General features: G+C 42.7%; 1 protein-coding gene across 23 annotated transcripts in view; it reads left to right on the top strand.

The window, feature by feature from the left end:
• LOC146812053 (copine-1-like) overlaps positions 1-14396 on the top strand; it is a 633944-nt gene that overhangs the window by 127330 nt on the left and 492218 nt on the right. The window lies entirely within an intron of this gene.

The following is a 14396-nucleotide window of genomic DNA, read 5'->3' on the forward strand; positions in this document are numbered from 1 at the left end:
CCGTCCCCGCCCATCTCCCACCAGTCCCACCTTCCCCGTGGGTGGGTTTGTGTATCCCAGTCAGCCTCGCTGAGCCCTGCGCGTGCAGAGGGAGCTCCTCCCGCATGAATATGGAATAGGCTGCAATAGTACAGTGGCAAGTGCAGCCCCGCCTACCCCCACACTACACTCTGGTACGAGATCGGAGTGGGACATGGAAGCAGACCGAGGCAAGTTAGTGTCTGCACTTTTAAATGCCCACTCACCATTTCTCCTACACGGCCACCACCCTGTACTTGGACAGTGGGTGTTCTGACTTTTTCCCCTTCGGTTCTGCTCGCTTGTTCTATCCTGCTCTACTGTTTTGACTCCATTCCCATGTTCTTGTTCATTCATTCGTAAGCTACAGTCAAAACGCAGTCCTGCCTTGGCGTTAAGCGAAAATCATGTTTGTGCTGTCTGTAATAGGCAAGCTTTTAAAGCAATGTGCCTTTTTTACTTAAAAATTGTTGTACTCGTGTAGGCATTCTAATCCAACAGTTTTAATTACTGTGCACCAAGACTACTACTCAAAGAAAGCATCTGTTATGTTTTTAATTCTAGGGCTGGAATTTTATTTTTCTAATTACACATGCGGTCATCCATTCCCCGTATGCAATCAAGGACTTGTACTTTTATATCCCCCCATGTTAACGCTGGACTAAAAGTATTAAATAGTAAAGTGCTGGATGTACATCTCTCGGACGAAGGAGGTCCGCTCATATCTATTTTTTTCCTTGCATTGCATAGATAAATGTGTTTTTTTTTTTTAACATACTAAACTTTGCTTGCATAGATAATCATCCCTGTTATAATAACTCGCATTGGGCTTTTTGTCGCGGCCAGTCATGCATCATTTCTCGACATTTTGGCAGTCAGTTGGGGCTGTTTTCAAGTCACATTTGCAGTGCGGGTCTCTTTGTGTGATGGTTTAAATTGGAGCAAAAGTTAGACTGCGAAGTATGAGCATAGAGACGAGCTTGACTGTATTTACTGATGCTAGGCTCCCAACTGCAGCTAGCAGTTAATTCAATAAAAACGATCGTGTCCAGCGCCTCTTAGGTGTACTTTGCAACAATTTTCTCCAGAGAGTCTACAAACTCAGATTCTTCTCTTATGGACCACGCATGCCTTCCAAGATACTACAAAGACTCTCTAAAGCACCCCCCCTCCACCGTCCATGAGATCTCAGCAACTTTTGCCTAAATGCACCGTGACACCCTCTATAAAAAGCCAACCATTCCTCCCTGCTAAGTGTCCACCTTCCACGAGATCATAACAACTCCTTCATAAGTGCCTTCCTTCAAGTTCAAGTAATTGCCAACAACTCATACAAAAGCATTTTCCTTACACAAGATCTCAACACCCCTTGCCTAAGTGTCCTACCGCAAAATCCCAATGACGTCTCAACAAAGTGCGTTACTCTGCCTTCCACAAGACCCCAACCTCTCTCTCCTAGGTATCCCCTTTCATGGCCCATAGGCTGCACTGCTCCTAGCTACAGCATGGCTGTTCACCAGTGGCATGCGAAGTAACAGTAGATGTTGCAGCGCCCAGGATAATGTGCTGCATGGCTCAATACTTATAATGTCCCAAAGGCGAGACTGATTGGCTATGACAATGCTTGTTTTAATAGGGTCATTCAGTTGTACGTAATGTCTTTTGTGCTACAGATACAGTAACAAAAATACTTAACATTTTTTTAGAAATTTTCAACATGCTGCACAGCAGCCACACTGCTCTACAACAAATCTTAAAAACATTGGCAGAGCCAATAGCTCTGGCCAAACACTTAGAAGGTCCCGAGCGCAAGACCTATTGGCTATGCCAGTGCTTGTTTTTAGACTATGTATTCACATCCCTGAGCTGGCCTAGCTGGACAAACTGTGCTACATTTTATTAGTCCACCTCTCCGGAGGTATATTAGTAGTTGGTGTAGACCCTATCCTTTCTGCCCACCTGGATTTGCACCACTTAAGCTTGCATTTAGTGTTTGTTGTATTTAATGGATTAGGGTACATGGGGTTTAAATGAGGTGTGCAAGTCTGAAGTGTTAATCTGTTAATGGATCTGTTCTCTCCAGCCTATTTAGAAATGGAGGTCTCTAGTAGACCGTGGCTGGCGCCGAGGCCGAATAGTGACCCTTCTTCCCAAGTCCGACTAAGGGGGCTACACCCTTTGATAACCCCTGCTCAACCCTGTGTTAACGTAGCATGAGCAGACAGGCCTATCTCTGAGGCAGTGTGTACAGCATTTAGGACCATACACAATAACGCAGGAAAGATGCTACAAAATAGACACCACAAGCGGTTATAAAAAAATAGTTATCTTTATATAGATTAAACGCGAAACTGAGGAATGCTTGAAGCACAATGCACGTAATTACAGATTTGTCTCAAGCGATGAAAGCACTTGTGCGTGGGGGTGGAACAAACTTAGTTCGGGGCCGGGGTCTATGCGACCTGGTGATGCACAATGTACAAGGTACTTGGGATATAATGGGGCACGGTGCACAGATCAGCAGGGAAGGTGCGGGATGGCAGGCGGGCCCACAGTGGCCACAGTTCTTTGGCGGTGGCGATGCGCAGCGTGCACTCACAATAATCCTGGGACGAGCGTGGAAGCTGCACCCAGCGGCGCACGCGGAATTTGACAAGGCTCCTGATGTGGGACTAGCGTGGGCACTCAGCGGCGCAGCTCTTCAGCTGCAGCGGCCCACGATAACTATGATTCTTGTGCCAAAGTAAGGATGGTCACTCAGCGGCACAGCTTCTCGATAGCGGCGGCCCAAAACAATGATAGTAAGGACTCTTGTAGCAAAGCCAATGCGGGCCTGCAGCGACTCAGCTCCTTGGCTGCAGCGGCCCACAGTGGTGGTGGTTCTGATTCTCTTAGTAGGGATAATGCATGCACCCAGCGGCACAGCTTCTCAGCGGCCCACAATAGCGACAACAAGGTTTTTCGTAGCAAGGTCAAGATAGGCACTCAACAGCACAGCTCCTTGGCTGCAGCGGCCCACAATGGCGATAGCAATAGTTTCCGTAGCCAAGGCAAATGCGGGCATTCAGCGGCACAGCTCCTCAGCTGCAGCGGCCCACAATGGCCATAGCAATAGTTTCCGTAGGCAAGGCAAATGTGGCGTTCCCCACAGTAGATCCAGAGGCCTTGGATTTCTCGACAGAGGCCTCACCTGTGAGTAGGATTTCTCTCAATAGGAATCGAGGCTGCTGAGAAATGAAGTCTAATGTCCCTGAGACTTTGGCAGGGGGCAAGCTCAATTCAGGCCTTTGGGTAGTTGCTACAGTGGCTGGATGAAAGTTTCAAGGTCCTCTCCCTCTCGTTTACACGGCCAGAGGTTTGTCTTGGCATCCCAAAGTTACCCACCACGAAGGGGTTTCAGCTCAGATCTTTATACCCCAAAAGTCTTTGTTCTTGAAAGTCACAAACCACTCGACCCGGCTAGAACCAGTTTGGTGTCGACTTGGGTCACTTTATTTACGAGGCTGCATCCTCCCTTTCAGGGAGAGGGGCCCACCATCAGACACCCAGCGGGAGGTGGAGCCATCATTCACCTCACCTCAGATAAAAGGGGTCACCCCATCCCATACTGTAACGGCAGATTGCTCCATTCGACCCAGGTCGGCCCCGGCCTTCCCTGGCCCTCTAAACCAGACAACCAATACACATACCAGTGAAACACACAGACTTGGACAAAAAGATACCTACTTTCCAAAAGCGGCAGTTGCACACACAGAACATAAAGACAATCACGACTACCAGATGCATGTTAATATTTGGAGCAGAAGCATACCAAATTCGACCTCCCTAGCATGTTCCTTGGTACTACTATGACTACACCGGTTCATCAGTTATTTTATAATAAGGAGCATTCGTGCTGTTACTGAATGGCAGTGGCACAGAGCCCAGAACATCCAACGCCAGCAAACAAACGACAAAAATGGAAGGGAGACCTAAGCCAATGGTGCCAGGTCTAAAAAAAAAAAAAAAAAAATTGTATATATTCTAGATAATTGATGTCCTTGCTTGCTTAAAAGTTTTTTTTTTTATTACTCATTTTTGTTCGCTGCAGGGTTAAGTTGATAAGATTTACTTATGGTTGATTTTTGAACCGCCACACTCTATAATCACCCAGTTCTTTAAGTTCCTGCGCTGATGTGGTGGTGGTGTAATTGGCATATCTATAATTAAAATGGCATTTTCTTAAACCTGGAATTTAAAATTTAAGTAGTCTTCTTCTACAAGCAGTTGTTTGGTAATATAAAGTTATTTTCGAAAAACAACTAACCATATAAGAATGTTCTGAGAAGTTTATCAGTACCATCGCACATTGGTGGTTCTCAATTTCCCAAAACTCGTTTTTACTGTGTAATTTGGTAAAAAGTGAATGATCTAAGCTTGCCAAAAACAGTGTTTTTGTGTTTGTTCTCTGTGCTTGAAGTACTTGGGTCTGCGGTCTCTTGTCCCTCCCACAAGGGTTTTAAACCCTTTCCAGGCTTGATACTTAACTTTGTGCCACTGCGTTTCCTGTGGGTGGGGATAAATATTTGGGTTTTCTATTTGTTCAGGGTGCCAACAAGCAAACTGGGTGCAATGCTTTTTGAATATTTGGAAAGCAAATGCAAGTATAATGCTGGTTTAGGCTGTCTGTCTTTGGTTGACACTAATGCCCTGTATAGAAACCTATCGCAATCATGTATTTTTAACACCTACTCGTCCTACTTATTTTTAAATTGCTGGGTTTCGAAACTCCCTCACCCTGATTTGCAGACACAACTTGCTGAACATGGCGTTTCTCAGGTTTTCAGCATTCTACACCCGACCCCCCCCCCCCCCCCCCCCCCCCCCCAACCACCCCCCTCCTCACTACATGGGTGGTATTGTTTCTCTTGGAGTCTATCTCACACAGGAACAGTTTACTAACCAGACTAGGCCCACATCTATGTTCCCTGGATCTTCTGAGGTTGAGATTATCAGATTTATGGCTGTACGACAGAACGCATCCATTTGGTCCCTAGGTATGTGGTAAATCTCACTGTTTATTCCACTGGCTGGCTGTGGGCACTAGTCGCCCATAGTAGAGCCCCCATGGTATATTCGATGCCTGACTCCAATGGCATATTAGAATCCCAGCTGAATTTTCGTACCTCACTTGTGTGCTTGTTGCTAAACATTTGTCGGAAGACTGTCTTGGCTATGCCCGCATCTTTCTTGTGCGATGTGTTGCCAACACTGAAGCACTCTACTTGTTCTGCGCACACCTTCTTGTACAAAACATTCTATGCACTGGTTATTCAGATGTGCTTTGTAAGAATACTATTTTTAACTTCACACTCAAGCCTAGGTACTTTAAAAAAAAAAAAAAAGATTTTTTTTTTTAATTTTTATTGAAAACCAAAAACTCAGGCTTGGCATATCATATGACGTTAACATGGTGAATTTGCAGTCGGCCACGATAGATTAAACAGTTATTTTACAATGTCTAAACTCAGTTACGGCACTTACACTGACAGTCCGATTGGGTTAACATATGCCACCCTTTCCTACCCCTCATCCTGAAATGCCTCCCACAGTCTCCTAGGTACTCACTTTCAACCCTCAGTCTACACTCTGCACAGCCCACTGGCATCTTATGTGGTCATCTGTTTATACTGTCTCCCCTTTGTGCCTCTATGCTCTTGGTTTCATCGCCCACCTTGATCACCCTATGCCACCCCCTGCATGAGCAGAGCCTGAGTGCAGCTGGTGCCCTCATCTCGGTGACCTCTCCCTGGACTCGTCTGAGTATAGCACAGCTCAATGGAGTGAGCGTTGTCATAACACAGCACGATGCAACTCTGTCCCCTGTGGAGTAAAAACCACACAAGCTTTGAACACTCATCGAACATTGTGCACACTGTTAGCCATCCCTAACAGTGTGAGGATTGTGGTGTATTATATAGCGTGGTAATGAGACCTCCCCGTGTAATACTCATGAAACCGCCTTGGGCCCAGTCAAGCTTGTTTTGTATGACCTCTTGCTCAACCCTGGGTAGCTGTGGTTTTGAGAAGCAAGACTTAAAAGGAACTAGGGTAAAGCACTTAATCTTGTAACCTATAGCTTCTGAAAGAAGAAACTTCTCCAGAGGCGGAAGGGTGGAGAGGGATTCCTGGTAGGGATACGTCCTCCCAAATCGAACTCAAGGTCACTGTAATTAGCCCACTTAAATAAAAACCGGTTGTGAAAAAGCACACCAGGTGTCAGCCACTTAATACTGGGAAAGAAAGCAAATCCTTTTTGTTAAATAACCCTCTCACACTCTAGTAGTGTCATGCTTCATCATCGGGTTCAACCTGACTCCTAAAGGTCAGAGTGGGCTCAACCATATTTCAGGGAGCGTTTAGAAAATAAAGGCCAGGGGGTATAAAGATTAAAACTCCTGCGATTCCTGCTATCACTTTATTAGCGGAACCATAGGGGATATTAAAATTAGAAAATGTATGTGGGTTGTCAGGAGGCGATGGTCCTATGGAGGCGATGGTCCTATGACCCTAGTGCCAACATGTTTCAGTCCGTAAAAAAAAAATGGCTTATTCGGGTCCTGGACTTAAGCGCAAACATGGATATGGACTTTCTTCAGCGCTGCACAGATGGGATAATTAAGCGCAGATACCAATTCACTCAAATGTTTCTTACAGATGGAGTGAAAACCTATGCAACAGGAGGAGATGAGGTATCTGTTTCCTGTTTTCGTATAGCTGCAACTTTCTGCCCTCTACAAACTTAAATATAGGACATTCCTTATCCTTATTTAACCAGGAGGACATTATTTTTGCTCTGAAGAAAGTGCAGGACCTGAATGGTCTTTTTTAATGGACAAACATGTTGGCTCTAGGGTCACAGGACCATCGCCTCCTGACTACCCACATATACTTTTTCTACTTTTAATATCCCCCACGGTTCTGCTAATAAAGGGATACCAGGAACCGCAGACGGAGTCTTAAGCTTTAAACCCCCTGGCCTTATTCTTCCAAGTGCTCCCAGAATTATGGTTAAGCCCACCCTGACCTTTAGGAGTCGGGGTGAACCCGATGATGAAGCATGACACTACTAGAGTGTGTGAGGGTTATTTAATAAAGGATTTGCTTCCTTTCCCACTATTAAGTGGCTGATACCCGTTCTTTTTCCCAACCGTTTTTGATTTGAGTGGGGTACTTAGTGACATTAAAGCACTTAATCACCAAACAGAATAGGAACGCCACAAAATAAATTCGGCACCAATTTATAAAAATAGATTATATTCATCTTTAGACACCAAGTGAGAAATCCATCAGAGTTCAAAGGATATTTATATTTGTAGGCACAGTGTAAATCTCTGCTTTTTAGTCCAAAGTGCAAACAAGAATTAGTAGCTGCAAAGTGTGTATACTTTTGAAAAGTACTCTGGCTCGGACTGGTAGACCAATAAGGAGTATTTGGACAGTTAATTGTCCACAAAAGCAGTGCCCAGTCCAGTTCCACAACTAAACAAGGACCACCATGGACTTCAATGGAGTGGTTCTGACGCTCTGGATACAGGATGCTGAAAGCTACTGTGGGTGCTGCTCTGTCGACTGGGTACAAGCAGGTTAAACCAACTAACTTGAAAACCTGAGAGGTCACCAAATTTGGCCAATAGGTGGGTGAATGGGGAATGGTTGGCAGACACATCGCTAAATAAATATTCAGAGTTAAATTGCTCAGACCATACTAAACATCTTAAAAAAATGCACCAGATTTTTAAAATGTCATGTACGAAACCTTCCCAGACGTACAGCAAGTATTTTATTACAAAGAAATCATTATGCCAGGAGTGCAGCTAAAGATGTTGCATTTAAGAGTTGTTCATTTGTCAATCTACCCTAAATTGTCTACTTTACCCTATTGACCCCGGCAGATGAAATGCAGGTTTTGTTGTATTACATTTTGAGGCCTCACCTTGAACAGCTTTTCAGGTTTGCCAGCCTCCTGTAAAGAATAAAACATAAATGAAAATGCATTCATCTATACTTCTATAAGACTTTCGGTCACCACTCCATTTGTTGGACTGTTCAATTTGTTGTTCACATTGTCCTCAAGCCTCCACAGCATACAGCAAGCGGTCACCATACATCAACCATTGACTCTTGAAATGTGAATGAAGGCATTTCGACTGACCTCGTTCACATGTGTGTAAAAAAACAACACATTTTAGTGCCGGGGCTGGACCAGTGCTTTACTGTGCCCATGTTGCTTTTTCCTTTTATACATATTGCAAACAACTTGCCACTATATGAAGGCGTCATGTCCCCCGCCCCCCCATGCTAGACAATCAGATCTGTTGGCTTTGCCAGTGCTTGTTCTTAGTTGAGCTTGGCGCTCTTTTCTCTTATGAGGTGTTGTAGCCTCTGTATCAGAGCAGGTTGTCGGAGTGAGTTATCAGCAAAGACAATTGTTTAGCCAAACAGCTAGAAAATGAGTTCTTAGTTAAGATATTACTGGTTAAATGGAACTCACTTAATTCGCTACAGAAATATTGTTTTTCTTGTGTCTCTGCTAGCCTTTGGGCGGCATTAGTGTGCGTCCTTTACATGAGGGTTTCATGTGCTGAAAAGAAAAGTCTACATGGTGTCGCACACAACTTAACACTTCTGGGATTTACTACTTCATTCATTTATCTGGCATTGCAAGAGCGAGCTTGTTGAAGGATTCTGTTAAATCATAAAATGGTGGTTACAGCAGGCGACCGTCCTCAAAGGTGTTCTGTGCGAGTGAAATATTCACCTACACATTATCCTAAATGCAACTTCCCTGTAATAGGTTTGGGTGCGGAGCGTGACGTGCTAGCTTTTAAGATATTTCAACTGTAGCACAAGCAGTGTTCCTTATCCGTGTGGAGAGGCAAAACTAGAACAATGTTTTACCTCCCTTCACAAACTGAACAAGGTCACAGCTGCTTTCAAGTTAGACACAATTAGACTGGTGGTTGGCCCCAGAGAATGTTCTACTCCTTGTCCTGAAACCATGTACCTAGCCCGCCTCTTGAACCAAAAGCATTGGCAAGAATATTGTGCGAGTTGGTTTGAGGCTGCCATGTATCTAAAGCACGAGCAAGGTTTGTTTGGTACTTCAATATATCAATATAGCAGCACATTCGTCTTTGTTGACATGGTTTACTTCAGATGATGCAGCATTGTGCGTCTACAGACTTGCAGAACTTTGAACTTGACTGCCTTGAAGATGATTTTAATTAGTATAGCGTGTAACCCAGCCTTTAAATTGATTGACAGTATGGAGGGAAGGCACAAGACCTTCCACCAGTTTTTCCTGTTAAATGCCTGAAATATCTGTGGCCACTTAAATTGTTAAGACCTAGGAAGCTAGGACTTAAACACTCCCTTAATACATTTGGCAGTGATATTTTCCTCCTAGTTCTCCAGTCTGTCTAGATTTCAGATGCAAACCTTTTATCAGAAATGAAATTTAGTTGGTGCGTTTTGAAACCTCTCCTACAGGAATGCTTGGACTGTGCCATTAAGGTACACTGGTAATTTCTGTACTCAAATGACTGTGTTCATTGTTGTAAAATGAAAGAATTAAATTGTTTAGTATTTTCGGCCCTTTTAAAATGTGGGTGAGACTTCCAGCAGGTTCTGAGACGAAACCAATGTGGGAATCCAGTGTTACTGGTAAGTAACTTCTCACTTTCTGGTGCTGAACTTTGTGTAAAATAAACCTGAATCCGATTATCCTAGAACAAGTTGTTTATTGCACTGCTTTTCCTCATGCTGTCGTGTGGGCTCAAATGTTTTATTCTCGTGCTTTCAGCGAGCACTATGCATTCGTAGCCTCCTGTTGTCCCCGTAGTTCTGTTTGGTGCTCACCAGGATGAGGCTTTCAGCTGTGGCTTTCAGCTGTGCCCGTCGCATCACTGCGAGCAGTCTTAACCATGTGTTCATGGGAACGCCAGTAGTACACACACCTTCAGTCTGGCCTTTGCCTTGTCAACCAACCTTCAGAGTAGCTTCTATCAGTGCTTTCAGATTAACAGGCCTCCTTTGCGGTCGACCAATCCTTTTTTTTTTTTTATTAGGGCGACATCTGTGAAATGTGTCTTAATGTTAATGGATAACAGGCAGATTTGTCCAAGTATGCTGGAGATTTTTTTAATTTTTAAAATGTTTTTGTTCATTTTGTTAAGCAGAATGTGTATTAATATCTTTGCTCCATATACATTTTGGAGATATAATCCTTGACCAACAATTAAATAGGCAGTGGTCTGAGTAGCTAGGATAGTGTCAGGGCAATGTTGTCTGTTATGCAGCTATGTTGATGTGTCAGTGTAGTAAAAGGGAGCATGTTAAACTTGTATGTCTACAAATCAGAACTTTCTAATGGTCCAATCGCCTGCATGCGGGTTAACTGCTTGGAAGGGTACCTTATTGGTCTGCTCCAAATTACTGGAGTTGGGGGGGGGGGGGGGGGGGGGGGGAGGGTTTGGTGAGTTAGGAGACAGCTTCTCTCACATTAATCGGTCTCAGTAGTGGTCTAGTACTTGTGCAGGGGTTTGCCCAGCCGGTATTGTAAAGTTCATTAGTACCTCCATCCACTGGTCTGCCAGCGGGCTTCGTTGGAGGCCTCCTCTGTCTTAATGGCTGCTCGCTCAAAAGTTAAGCATGTTACCAAGTGCATGTATGTGGGGCCTTCCAGAGACTTGGTGTTATGTAGGCTATGCTGAGGGCAAGGACCACAATTTTGTTCCCAGCCGCCTGGTGTACTGACCCAAAAGGCAAAGTGCAGCCATATGCATATCTTGCCTACTAAGAGTTCTTTCAAGGTCTGCATTAACCTGCAATAAAAACTGGGTCCGTGATTTGTGTAGGAGATCTGTGAGATTTCTTCCCCCGACGTCTCTACTCCTTCATGGAAAGGTGATGCCGCTGCATTCAGTAAAACGGCATTGTAGTGTTATTTCTAAACTAGTGGAGCATAATTAGTGCATACGCACTAGATGCTACTTATGCCCTCCAGCACTAGAATTCAACACTCTGCTTTAGAGTGTCCCTAGAACAGTGTATACTGATTCCGTAAACTGCATAGTTTTCTCCAAACGAGAACCGTAGGGTATCAGACTGGAAATTGAGCAAGATTTCTTTTTTTTTAGTCTTGGACAAACACATTTTGTAGTGTCTAAAATAGTTATATTTGTGTAGTTCGCTGCATTGTATTATCAATTTGCACTAGACTGATTTTGCTGTTTTGTGCCCTTCACCCGTTCATTGGAAAGGTAATTATTTTACTGCACATTTTGATCACTGTGTTAATCCCATCAGACTAGGATTCACATACAATTTTTAAAGTTTCTTTTTCTGAAAAATATTTTCACCCCAGGACATGCTCTGCATTGGACACAATTTTAAATTACTCTTCTCTAGATCACGGTTTTACAAGTAACATACAGGATTAACAGTATGGTAGTAACCCTTGTCCCTCAATTTTGGAGAGGCTAACATTGCCATACTTTAGCATGACTTGGCTGACTTATTCCTCTTTTGTAGATAAAGTGATAGAATATTGTTATAGCCTTAAGACCCACTCCAGCGTTCGGCTCGGGCCTTTACCAAGGGAGCGGGACTTTAATAGACGGTATAGCCCTGCTACGATGGGCTATAAGGCTATTAGAACATTCTGCCACTAGAGGGCAGAATGTTATAACCAATAAAACAAAGGCTTCAGGGAGCGAGAGGGGATTGAAATCCCCCCAGGCGCCCTGAAGCCTTTGTTCACAGCCACAGCTGTGAACAAAAACATTGGAATTTTGGAGCTCTGGGCTTATATTAGCCATTATAAGCCCGGAGCGCTCCATTGTTTTCAATGGAGCTCCCAACATTCCAATGTTCGAATATGTATTAAACATTTTATTCAGTTTTAAAGTGCCAGTGCGCCTAAATTTGGGGTGCCTTTGTATAAAATATGGGGAGCTTTGAAATGTCTATAGTAAATCCCAGGCTCAGTATCAGGCACAGATGCTTTAGCCAATAAATCACCCATGACCTGATCTTCCTGATTTGGTGCACCGTACTTAACTGTTTAAAAAAAAAAAAAAAAAAAAATCTTTTAACGATGGAACCAAGAAAATACTCTGAAACTGTCATTAACATGCGAGATACAAATTCTCTTCAGATTGCCTTATTTTATTTACTATAATTGAGTTCCTACAAGGTAGCCATTCAAAAATTGTACACTGTTTTGCCTCCTTCATAGGTTAAAAGTTTATTATATGATATTGGGCTCACATGCCACAGCTGCTGTACTGGGAGGATGTATCCTACAGTGTGATAAAGGTCGCATTGTTTACAGTTCCTGTTCTGAAGATCAAGGGTGGTGACGGTTGACAACTAGGGGGTTTTCTCGGACTACCCTCTGAAAATGTGACTGCCTCATGGTAACGCAGCACCCTGAGCATGAAAATAGTCTGTCAAGGAAGGCTGTTCTGCACTGGCTTTGCTGCAGAGAGGATGCTATAATATTCTCATCTCAGTGGCCGTATTAGAACTATTTGTAAGATTCACTGCAGTCTAAACTACCAGTGCTTTACGGTTCAACTGAGTCTCTGCGCAGAGTGCCTTTTGGCCATAGAATCTCTGATAAACTCATTCTGTTGCGTTCAGACCGTTTGCTGGTACTGTTTGTTTCTTATCGGTTTGTCCTAAACATTTTTAGAGATGGTCACCTAAACAGATTAGTGTTAGTTTGTCAACTGCAGAATCCTTTATAAGATTTAGTGACAGGTTGAAGTTGCAGGAAAGCGGATTTCATCTGCTATCCTTTGTGATATGTGGAAATAAACTTTAAAGTCTTGGTGAATGGTGGTAATATTTGTAGAAGACCCTAGACACAGTTAACTAGTAAATTCATCGCTGTTCAGAAGGAAGAATAGTTTAGCCGTGTTTCTAGAAGTCTCGATTTCCTAGGTACCATATGATTGTATTTCCCTCCATGATAAATGAATTAGTAAGGTTAGCCTACATAGCGATTCGCTCAGTTGAGTGACTCAAATATGTTTTGGACAGTTGGTTTTTACGTGCGTAGAGAAACATTTTACTAAAGCCATGTACCTGAGAAATTATTGTTTTAAATTCATCTTCCTTGAAAATACAATCTCATACTATATGGTACTTTTACTGGACTGTGGCCTGTAAAACGCTTTTTGTTAACTTATCCCAGTTACTCTATTTTTCATTTAAAAATGTATTTTTCGAAGACTTCTCTAAAGACAACTGAACTCTGGTTAGCAATATAAATGCAATCTTGATAAAGGATGACTTGCATTATGTCCGGATATTTTTAGCTGGTGAGAAGAGACTAGATATCCAATGCCTTTCAAATTGCTAATGGTGTTTTTCTTGAGTTGATAGAAAGTAAACCTTTATTTCTTCCCTCATGGACAAGGGGACAACCTGCATTACATTTTTACTGTGAACATCTGTTGCCAGTATCTGAGCCAAATTACGCACATTATTTTTATTGGTCGTAATTGGCACAATGCAATGTATTAAAACAGCCTCCAAACTTTGACTACATTCTAAGAAAGTAAATGTTATTTACAACTGGAGTCTTAGGTTATGTTTCCTCAACTCTCCTTGTATGTAAGCAATTATTTAGTCTAGGTTTTTACATGCGTAGGTGCTGCCTTTTTGGGGCATTTCTGCTTTCTCTACCTGTTATGTCCTTTAGTGTGCAATGAGAGTAGTTCTACTTTGGTTATCAGTGGCTTGTAAGTGTTACATTTAATGTCATACGAATATTTTTAAATGGATCAGTCTCATTGGATTCCAGTTCAACTCTACTTGTATTACGAGGCAGTCTCAAAATTCCACTATCTGATAGAGCTACAGTTCACTATACAATCTGGGATGGGAGAAGTTGTTTAGTCATTGATAAGTCTTGCTACCCGACTGCTTATTCCTCTTCTCTGTCTCCCACAGTTGGTACATGAAATAGGAGTCTATTTAACATTTCTCCAGAGTGTGCAGAGTACGAGAAATGTGGAGGATGCTGCCTTTTAAAAGTTGATGTCAAATTGTTTAATTTGTTAATTTTTATGTTACTTGAAAGGTTTTATAAGTGAAAACAAGCTTTAAATATTACATTCAGAAGTAAAATTGCACAAAATTGTTTCCTATAGGAAGCCATGCATTCATATTCCCATGCTACACAACATGCCAGTCTTGTATTTAAAGGATCAATAATGAACTTTAAAAATACTATGTAATAATTGTTGGTGAAAAATAAATGTGTGTACTAACAGGTTCTGATTTGTAATGTTTTGGATGTCTTAAAGTGTCTGGGTTTTTACATG

Source organism: Triturus cristatus, chromosome 7 (assembly GCF_964204655.1).
Source record: "Triturus cristatus chromosome 7, aTriCri1.1, whole genome shotgun sequence".
Taxonomy (NCBI): Eukaryota; Metazoa; Chordata; class Amphibia; order Caudata; family Salamandridae; genus Triturus; species Triturus cristatus.